Raw genomic sequence first — 10,523 nt, 5'->3', positions numbered from 1 at the left:
AAAAGATGGAGACCATTAAAGGAAACCACAACCAATCAAATTCAGAGTTATGGATCCCAGTTCTGAAGGATACATCTACAATACCACAGTGTTTTGAAATTTTCAAACATCTTCCCAGAGTTTCTTTCCTTTCGCTCTGCCTTTAGAACACTTGGCTAGCCTTTTGTTGGACAGATAAACCATTTAATCATAAATTAAAGTATTTATTTAGCTAGGAACACATGCTGCTCTAATTTTCCCGTTAAAGAATGCTGTATTTAGTTTATGTTTAGTGAGATTCTGCATCACTAACGTACAGTTAAAGAAGCTTTTGTCTGATACAAATAGTAAATCATACAACAGTGAAAAATCAGGGCTTATTTTTCCTTCTATTACCACTGATAAATATCAGTACAAACTTAAAAGTTTCTCTACTACTTACTGGCTCTGATTTTGTGACTTCTCTCACCTCTACCAGCAACTTCATTCATGTGTACATATGGACACACAGGCCATCTACACATACACACAGCTGAGATTATAAAATAAGTCTTCAACAAATTTAGTTCTATAACAGTGATTATTTTCCCAAATATCAAAACACATGGATTATGCATTATTTTTCAAATGAGTTGAATAACTGTTTTCTTGTTTTGTTTTATTTTTCCTTTTATTGAAAAGAGCTTTTTCATATAATATATCCTAATTAAGGTCCACTCCCTCTCCTCCTCAGTTCTTCCCCACCTCCCATAACATCTGAATTACCCTCTTTCCGTCTCTTCTCAGAAAACAAACAAGCTTCTATCAGATAATAATAAAATAAAATGCAATAAAATAAAACAAAAACTAATACATTAGAATGGGACAAAACAAACAGAAGAAGCTCAAGATAAGTTACAAGAAACATATAGATGCAGAAACCCACTTATTTGCACACTCAACAATCCCATAAAAACACTAAACTGGAAGCCATAATATATGTGCAAAGGACATGTAGGGTAAAAATAAGAATATATATGTTTTTTTAAATAAGATTATTCCTTAAAGCCCTGCCACAACATAATGAGACAAAGTATCTTCAAAGCTGCCATTGAGTTCATTTTCTGTTGATCATCTACTTCTGGGGTACAGCCTACCCTTAATGGTAGTTTGTTTCCCTAGAGCAATTCCTTTGGAGGAAACTAAATTTTCATTTGCAAGTGTTTATCAATTGGAGATACCTTCTGTGTTAGTGATGGGGACATGTGACAACTTCCTCTCTCAGTGCTGAGACTGTGCATGCTGCTTCTGTGAGTTCATATGTGTGTGAGGAAGGCCTTGTTTCTTTGGTGTTTTTCATCCCTATTGGCTCTTTCTACCTCCTATTCCACTGGGCTCACTGAGCCCTGGGGAGAGGGATTTGATAGGGGAATCCTATTTAGGGCTGGTTGTGTCTCACTCTCTGATATTGTCTGGCTGTAGGTCTCTGTATTTGTTCCCATCCCCATTGGAGGAAGCTTCTCTGATGATGGCTAAGCAAGGCACTGATATGATTTCCTGGCCAGACATTTTGTTTGTTTGTTTGTTTGTTTGTTTGTTACCTTTAGCTTTTGGAATTTTGTTTTCCTTCCACCTTCTTTTCCTTTGCTCATGTGCCTGCAGAATGACTCAGGACTATTCTTGGTGGTTCCAGCCCACCCAGAGGCCTGTGCACTGGGAACTGCTAACCAGTCGTCAGTGGCTGGCTGGGCATCAGTCTTTAGTAGGACACTGCTGGACTGGTGAAGAGGGCCCCTGCCCTCCTTCAGACCAGACTGCCCTCTGGCTGAGCAGCAGTGAACTCAAGAGCCTCTTCAGTTCATTCACCCTGAAATTCTTTTTGGTCACGGCCTTCCTTGCATAAGTCCCTCTTCATCCCCAGTCTCTTCTAGATCTCTCTATGGAAACAGAGATCAGGTATAAGCTTCCATGGATGTTCACAAGAGATAGTGAGGGAGGAGAACTTCCCTGGCCAGCATTCAGCACATCAGGCTCATCAAGTGAGCTCCTTCATTGTTGTCTCGGTTGGTAATGTCCACTTAGCTCAGAGAAAATCCTGTGTTACAGAGAGCCATGGTGGGGAGATTGACATAAGGCATGTCTGTGAGGGCCTGGTGGTCACCCCCAGTTACAGCCAGAAGCTGTAGCTCCAAGAAGGTTGTCTGGATCTGATTAGTGAAGCTCTCGGGTGAAATGCAGCCAGAAACTGGAGTGGCTCCAGTGGCAGCAGCAAACTTCAGCACAGCTGTGTGGGTAGAGTTCCTGGATGCAGAAATCAGTGGGTTCTCAATTGCATTGACAGCTTGAGCTTGTGTTACAAAAGTAAACAACAGCTTTTACCAGGTCTTCTTTAGACTTATAATGCAGATACCATCAGTTTTCCTTCTAAACAAACTAACTACTCCAGCTGGAAGTCAAGGTTGGTGCCACTTAAGTAGGGTTTTTAGCTAGGAATTTCAGACATCATCCTTCTTCATCTTCAGGATACCAAAGTCTCCAGACACTGTGTGAGTTTCCCTTTAAGTTATGATGAGAATCAAGAACAACTCCTTATGAACTTGTCCCTGGAAAGCACAAAACAGCAAGTTGAGTAAATGTTAAGCATGGCTAATCAACACTAATTAGAGTCAGGGATTGCAACTGATTACAGATTTAGTGTCAGCTACTGCATTTGATTCTACTTAAATTTCATTTAATCTTCATTCTTTAGAAGAACAGAACTAATAGAACAAGTATATATTTAATGCAATATATTAATATTTCAATTAATTTATTATTTGTACTATGTTAATATATTATAATTGCTATATATGTATATATAAAGGAGATTTATTAGAGTCGGTTACAGCTTGTGGTCAGGTGAGTCCAACAATGGTTGCCTCCTAATGGAAAGGCCAAGAACCCAGTAGATGTTCATTTCACAAGATGGAATGCCTTACCTCAACTGGTCTTCAGTCTACATTGGAATCCCCCCAAAGTGGGTTCTAATGATATTAATGTCTCAGCAGCAGGATAGATGAAGTTGCCAGTGAGACTGAGGGCCAACAGGCAAAATTGAAAAGCTTCTTCCTTCCCTGTCCTTTATTTCTCCAGTGATGTGGCCTAGATTTAGGGTTGGTCCTTCCACCTCAAATGATGCAAGCAAGAAAATCCCGTACAGCTGTGCCCAGCTGCTTGCGCTTTTAGTTGACTCCAGATGTAGTCAAGTTGGAAAGCAAGATTAATCATCACTACCATAAAATTTATCATTTTGAAATATTGTTAAGGACAGTTTATAGACAGTCAGACTTGTATTTTACTTTCATTGTGTTTCTTTCTCTTAAGAATTTACAGAACCTTTTGCTTCAGGAATAATGATGGGGCAAGAGCTATTACCTGAACAAGCCTCCTTCCCTGACATTCTGTATTTTGAAGACAAAAGCCAATTAAATAATCAAGCTGGAATGTTTCTAAGTATAGTGGTATCTTAGTTACTATTATGTTGCTGTGAAGAGGCACTATGACCAAGGCAACCCTAATAAATGAAAGCATTTAGTTGGGGACTTGCTTACAATTTCAGAAGCTTAGCCCTTTATTATCAGTAGCTGAAATGTTTATATCCTGATCCACAGTTAGCAGGCAGAAAAAGAGAGGGAAAGAGAGAGAAAAGATAAAGATTGAAAGGCTAGGCCTGGTACAAGCCTTGCCACCTCAAAGCCTACCCCAGTGACACACCTACTCCAACAAGGCCACACCTCTTAATCCTTTCCTAAACAAACAATCCACCAACTAGGGACTAGACATTCAAATATATGAGCCTGTTGGGGCCATTCACATTCAAACAACCACAAATGGGAAGGCACAACTTTCAAAGGAATAGTGTAAGATAGGACAACTTAATTTACAGCTGTGTTTATGAAAAAGATGAAGAGAATCTTGCTTTGTTTTCAAATCAGGCTAAAAAACTGATGCACATTTATGCTGATTTAATCAAACATATGTCACTTTTCCTGACCCCAAACAGAATTGTATCTTACTTACTCATAAATGGAGAACTGAAGCCTAGGATCACATTTAATATGGTTTACAAAAACAATGTAGCATGACATTTGATACATAAAATATATGATAGAAGAAATTTTGTATCTTTACAGTGGCTATTATACTATCCTTCCATTTTGCAAATAGTATACTTATGTGCATCACTGGCACTTTAAAGCACATTATTCTTACTTCTTTAAGGTATTTCCCTTTCCTTTCAGAGTAGGCATGATCATTCCTTAGACCACTCAAATGTGCTCAGGTGAAGGTATTACTTTCAGGTGAACATGATGAGAAAATCTTTGCTTTTCCCCAGAATAGGCAAAAGTCTTTGCCAATTTCACTCTGTCTCTGCAACTGGCAGTATTCTTATGGGTGGCACTTTGGGCATCTTGAATTTTAGAGTGGGAGTGATACCTAAAAGGGAAGCCAGACCATCCATGAAGAGACAAGAGAAATATAAGGGTGAACTATTCTGATTTTAGCTATTATTGGGGTTGTTTTCACAGTTCCTGAGCAGTTAAACCAATAATGAGACTCAGAGTGTTTACTTCTCAGTAAATTTATGCTGATTTCAAACATGAACTTTCTCCTAAGGGCACACCCTGCAAGAGACTTTGCAGGTTCAGAGCAGAGCTGAGCTATGTAGATAGTGCCCTGCATTAGAGGGAGCCACTTATAGACTGCTTACATCGTTCTCAAGAAATTGACCAGACATGGAAGCTCACTATAATTCTGGCACTCTCAAGGCAAGCAGATTAAGAATGCAAGATTGTTATCAGCAACTGAAAATTCAATTCTGAGCCAGCTTGAAGCACATGAAATCCTGTTCTTCTGTGTCTCCAAAGGGAAAGAAAGAAAACAAATCTGCCATACACAATAACTTCCTAGAATCCATTTCTGCCACCTCTGACTTGCATAGTTACCTGTAAGACATCCGAATATGCTTCCTCACATCCATACTTCTGGAGCCTCCTCCTTTCTCTACCTTTTCTTAGGATTTAGCAGGAGTAGTTACTTGATCACACCTGCAAGTCATTTAAATATCCTGGGAAATAATTTATCTGCGCCTGAAAGCTTAAATTAAAGCTGTAAAGTGCTCCCTTATTATCTCTGCACCCATCTTGTACATCAATTCCCTCCTAATGATGTTTGTTCTAGATCTGCCAGCTTGAAAATTATTTCCTTGATGGAGAAAAAAAAAGAAGCAAAACAGAATTTGAATAAATCTCCAGGCTCTGCTATGCTGTATAACTTTATATCTTTTGTTATAAATTACAGACTTTTCCCAAGGGGTGTGGATTGTTTTGAGCAACTGTGCATTTCTATAATATGCGAAGAATGGCTACTTATTAGGGATAAAGCCTAGTTAAAAACTAGTGTAGCTGAAAATCTATACACATGTACTCAGACAAATTGCTGACCTGATCATGAAAAGATTAGCCTGTGCTAAGAACTCAAAGAGATACCTGAAGCACTGTGGTGCTGTGGAAGACTCAGGTCAAAATAGGTTTTGATCCCAAGCAGCCAGAGACACAACAATCACAGTTATTCAAGATCTTCCTCTGTGTTCTTACTGTTGTCTTTATACAGACAGGAATAGCAACTGAGAATCCCTAGATTTGGTGATGGAGTTCAGTGTTCAGTGTTTGCCATGTTTAGTATCCTGATATCTTCTCTTACACAAGAGCAAGCCACTGAGGTCTCATCTGAGCTCTCGTTCACTCCTAGGGTCGGACATGATGATTTTCCCTTTGGTTTCTTATTGATGGATTTGTTCAGGATTCACACTAAATTTATAGTATGAGAGATTACTGATTCTAATCTGTGATATTCCCCTGGTCATATTCCCTTTAAATCTCCCAGATGCAGACTATTTGTCTTATAACTTCAGAAATCTTCCTTAATATAAAAAGATCAAACGATTTTTATCTCCCACAGTTTCTTTTGCCTTCATATAACATACTCTCCTCTTTTAGATGATCAGAGGAGCCGCAATAGCTAGCATTATCTAGCTTATTATTTTGTTTGGCTTTCTTTTTATTTCTTTTTTTTCTCTTCTCCTCCTCCTCCTCATCCTCCTTCTTTTTCTTTTTCTTCTTCTTCTTCTTTTTCCTGTATAAACTTGGCTGTCCTGGACTCTCTTTGTAGACCAGGCTGGCCTTGAACTCACATAAATCCCCTTGCCCCTGCCTCCCAAGTGCTGGGAATAAAAGCATGTGCCACCACAGTGTACTTAGCTTGTTTTTTGTTTGTTTTTGTAATCCTCATAATAAATGTTCTGAGTCTTCAGCGTGTATCACAAAAGTCTGGGAACACCTGGTTCAACAGTGCGCAGTGATTATTTATAATGCAGATTAGCCAGTGCTCCTTCTCAACACCAGTTACATAATTAGTAGGGCATCATGAAGAACGAAAGTACCCATTCCCTTGATCAGACTCTATTAAGAAGTTCAAGATGGAGAGTACAGAACATGGGGCTTTCTTATTCTTTATCAAGTAGCTTTGACAACTCACCATTTTCTCAAAACATAAAGAAAGAATTTCCTAGATCTTCATTATTTAAGATGATTTATAGGAAAATATATTGGAGCACCAAGTAATTGGCTCATATCGACTTGCTTTTTCTTTTTTTTTTTTTATTTAATTTTATTTTTTTCTTATCAGTTACGTTTTATTAACTCTGTATCCCAGCCATGTCCCGATCCCTCATTCCCTCCCAGTCCCTCCCTCCCTCCCTCCCTCATCTCCACCGTGCCCCTTTCCAAGTCCACTGATGGGGGGGAACTCCTCCCCATTTATCTGATCCTGTTTTATCAGGTATCTTCAAGACTGGCTGCAAAGCCCTCCTCTGTGGCCTAACAGGACTGCTCCTCCCTTCGGGGGTGGGGAGACCAAAGAGCCAGTCATTGAGTTCCTGTTAGAAATAGTCCTTGTTCCCCTCACTTTGGGAAACCAATTGGTTACTGAGCTACCACAGGCTACATCTGAGCAGAGATTCTAGGTTATATCTATACATGGTCCTTGGTGGAGTGTCAGTCTCAGAAAAGACCCTGTGCCCAGATGTATTTGGTCCTTGTGGAACTCCTATCCTTTCCCCATCAGACTAACTACCCTTCTTTCTTATGATTCCCTGTACTCTGCCAAAGGTTTGGTCATGAGTCTTTGCTTTGAAAACACTGCTAGTTAGAGTCTTTCAGATGCGCTCAGTAGACTCCTGTCATACGTTCAATGCATATCCCATCTGTCTTTCTAAATGAGGATTGATCATCTTACCCCATGTCTGCTCTCTTGATTATCTTTTTTAGGTGTATAGATTTCATTATGTTTATCATATCTTATAGGTCTATATAAGTGAGTATATACTGTGTTTTTCTTTTTCCTTCTGGGATATTTCACTCAGAATGATCTTTTCTAGATCCCACCATTTGCCTGCAAATTTCATGATTTCCTCCTTTTTCACATTACAAAAATCAATTAAGTAGTTGCTATTACCTTCTCAAACTCAAGGAAAGAGTATTTGAACTCAGGGTATCTCAGTGCCTATAAACATTATTGTCAACTTTTCAGTAATATGTATTTTATAAAATTTATTATAATAATGGTCATTAGTTTTCTCTGAAACCTGTGTCATTAAGAATTTGATAATGTTGAGAATAGTGTTGTTATCTTCAAGTCCTACAAGCACTAGAGTTTGTATCAGAAGTTATTATTTGGCTACTTCGTAGGCACCTTGTGGAACATGGTGGCTGCCGCAGCCAGGGTCTGGTAACAAGGGCTTATGGCAGCCGCTTCCATAGCGAGGGGGGCTGGGCGACCCTCAGTAGTATTGCAGCGAGTGAGGAGGGAGAGCGGGGCGGCTGACACATGCCCCACTGTAGACCACGGAATGATGTGGCCCATAAGCACCTCTCAGCATTTGGAGAGTGTGTGACTGGAACCCTACCCAAGTATGTCCAACCGGTTTAGGTGACCTGCTTTAATGAGTTAGACATCTCTTTCCATCTTGATGGAGTCATCCCAATGCTGACTTTCCTCAAGGACCACACCAGTGTTCAAATCACTGGCTGACTTAACGGCAGTGCACATCCCAACCAGGCAGAACCATTTTGAGATTGTCTACAACCTGCTGTCTCCGCGCTTTAACTCAAGGACCCGTGTGAAGACTATGCAAATGAGCTGATACCCATTGAGCATCTGTGCGGAAGCCTTGTGTAAGAGGGAGTTCTGGGACATGTTTGGAGTTTTCTTTTTTAACCACCCTGATTTAAGAAGGATCCTGACAGAAAATAGCTTCGAGGGACATCTTTTCCTGAAAGGCTTTTCTCTCTCTGGCTATGTTGAGCTATGTTATGATGATGAGGTGAAGTGGGTAGTGGCTGACCCAGTGGAGTTGGCACAAGAATTCCCTAAGTTTGACTTGAACAGCCCCTGGGAGGCCTTCGCTGCCTATCGTCAGCTCCCTGAGAGTCTCAAGCTTGAAGCTGGAGACAAGAAGCCTGAAGCCAAGTAACTTCAAAAGCACGTGTATCCTAGTGGAAAAATTCTATGGTTGTCTGTGTAAATAAATTCCCCAGGGACTTCCACCCCTAAAAAAAGAAAGAAAGAAAGAAAGAAAGAAAGAAAGAAAGAAAGAAAGAAAGAAAGAAAGAAAGAAAGAAGAAAGAAAGAAAGAAAGAAAGAAAAAAGCAAAAATGAAGTTATTATTTAATCCTAAGGCCTTCCATTCACCTATTATTTTGAATGAATTAATATTTCCTGGGCCCGATTCATAGACACATCTTTTCAAAAAATTTTTAAAACTTTATCACATAAAGTAACAGACTTACCGTATTTTTTTTGGTATGAGGAAGCTTTTCTTTCAAAATATAAAAATGAATTCAGCAATAATATGGGTTTTTTTGTTAAATTTTCTTTCATTGTTTAAGCTAAGATTTCACGAGAGAAATGATTATTTCCTTTTTATTTTCTATTTATTTGGACTCATGCCTACACATTCCTAATGAAAGAAAAAACTGTTGTACATGGGCATTTACAGCATGACTCATTAAGACACTTTTTGCATCTCTATCCTGCAACACAATAATTAATTTGAAACCACTTGCCAGGAAAGCATTTGTGGCATTTTATTGCTTTCCCTTTGTGTCTGTTCAGTGAGTAACTAAAAGCAAAGACACTGGTTGCTGCTGCCAGGGTCTAGCCCAGGGTGAGGACAGGCCAGAAGCAGGCTGGGTGCAAGAGCAAGAACAACAGTGGGTGGGTTGGTGGGGGTGGGGACGAGCCAGGCAGGAGGCAAGGGCTGGAGGAGAGGAGAGTTTTGCAGCCTGACTGACTGACACTCAGAGTGCTTCTTTATTTACATAGAACTTAGTAAAGAGAGGTAGATGCATGTTGTCCCAAAACAAAGATCGTATCATTTTCATCAAGGATATATTTTACCAAAGCATGACAAAATATCTCTTAGGCTGGAAGTTCTTGTGGTTTCAAGGGCACTAGACAGAAAGAAATCTCCAAGCCAGCCTGAGCAGATTGTCATGTCCCAAGCACTGTTATTATCAACTTTTAATAGTCAGAGTGCTATTGTCATGAGGCCCAGGAAAAGTCTTCATGCCAAAGCTGCTGCAGTTATTATTAAACAATAATAACACAATGTTTATATTTTATATATTGTAGAATTTATTTATATGTCTAATCTTGCTATTCTTTTGTTCCTTGGTCATATGACACCACAATAGTCCTGTATGAGTAAACTTTTTCTAAGAAAAGTGAGGTTTTAATACTTTATTCTTTTATCATACCATTTTTTTAATCCATCAGTAGCAGGAAGAGTCTTCTAATTTGATTTGCTGCCAACTTCTCTAGCCCACTGAATCTTGTTTACCTTTTGTGTTTATTTTGTTTTGATTATCTTGTTCTTGAATAAGTGCAGAGGCAGATGTTCCAAGAGCATCTTTGAGTCAGATCCTCATAAGGAGGTCTCTGGAATCTTTATTTGAGTCACAACCTCCAAGGTGTAAGAAAGTCCTTCAAATAGGGCCAGATGGGGAACCTTATGAAGGAAGGGGGAGATGGAGGGACCTGGTGGGACAGGAGCTCCACAGGGAGAGCGGCAGAGCCAGGGGATCTGGACATGGGGTCTTTTCTGGGACTGGTACTCCAATCAAGGACAATTCATGGAGATGGCCTGGAGCCCCTGCACAAATGTGGCCCTTGGTAGCTTGGTGTCGAGGTGGGTTCCCTAGTGATAGGAACAGGGACTGTCTCTGACAGGAACTCAGTGGCTGGATCTTTGATCACCTCCCCCTAAGGAGGGAGCAGCCATGCCAGGCCACTGGGGGGGGGGTGTGCACGGTATAGCCAGTCCTGATGGGACCTGATGTACTGGGGTCAGATGGAAGGGGAGGGAATCTCCCCTGTTGGTGGACTAGGGAAAGGAATACCGGGGAGGAGAGAGAGAGAGGTTGGGAGTGGGAGGGGAAGGGGAGAGGGCTGTAGCTGGGATGCAA

The 10,523-nt window shown here is 40.2% G+C and overlaps 1 pseudogene; it reads left to right on the top strand.

Annotated features, from left to right (window-relative positions):
* The first annotated feature begins 7,759 nt into the window (after nucleotides 1-7,759).
* Nucleotides 7,760-8,530, top strand: LOC110561513 (NADH dehydrogenase [ubiquinone] iron-sulfur protein 3, mitochondrial-like; annotated as a pseudogene).
* Nucleotides 8,531-10,523: the final 1,993 nt, after the last annotated feature.

The sequence above is a fragment of the Meriones unguiculatus genome, chromosome 2 (genome assembly GCF_030254825.1).
Source record: "Meriones unguiculatus strain TT.TT164.6M chromosome 2, Bangor_MerUng_6.1, whole genome shotgun sequence".
NCBI lineage: Eukaryota > Metazoa > Chordata > Mammalia > Rodentia > Muridae > Meriones > Meriones unguiculatus.
Note: the sequence above shows the minus strand (reverse complement) of the source record. Positions and strands in the feature narration are given on the sequence as shown.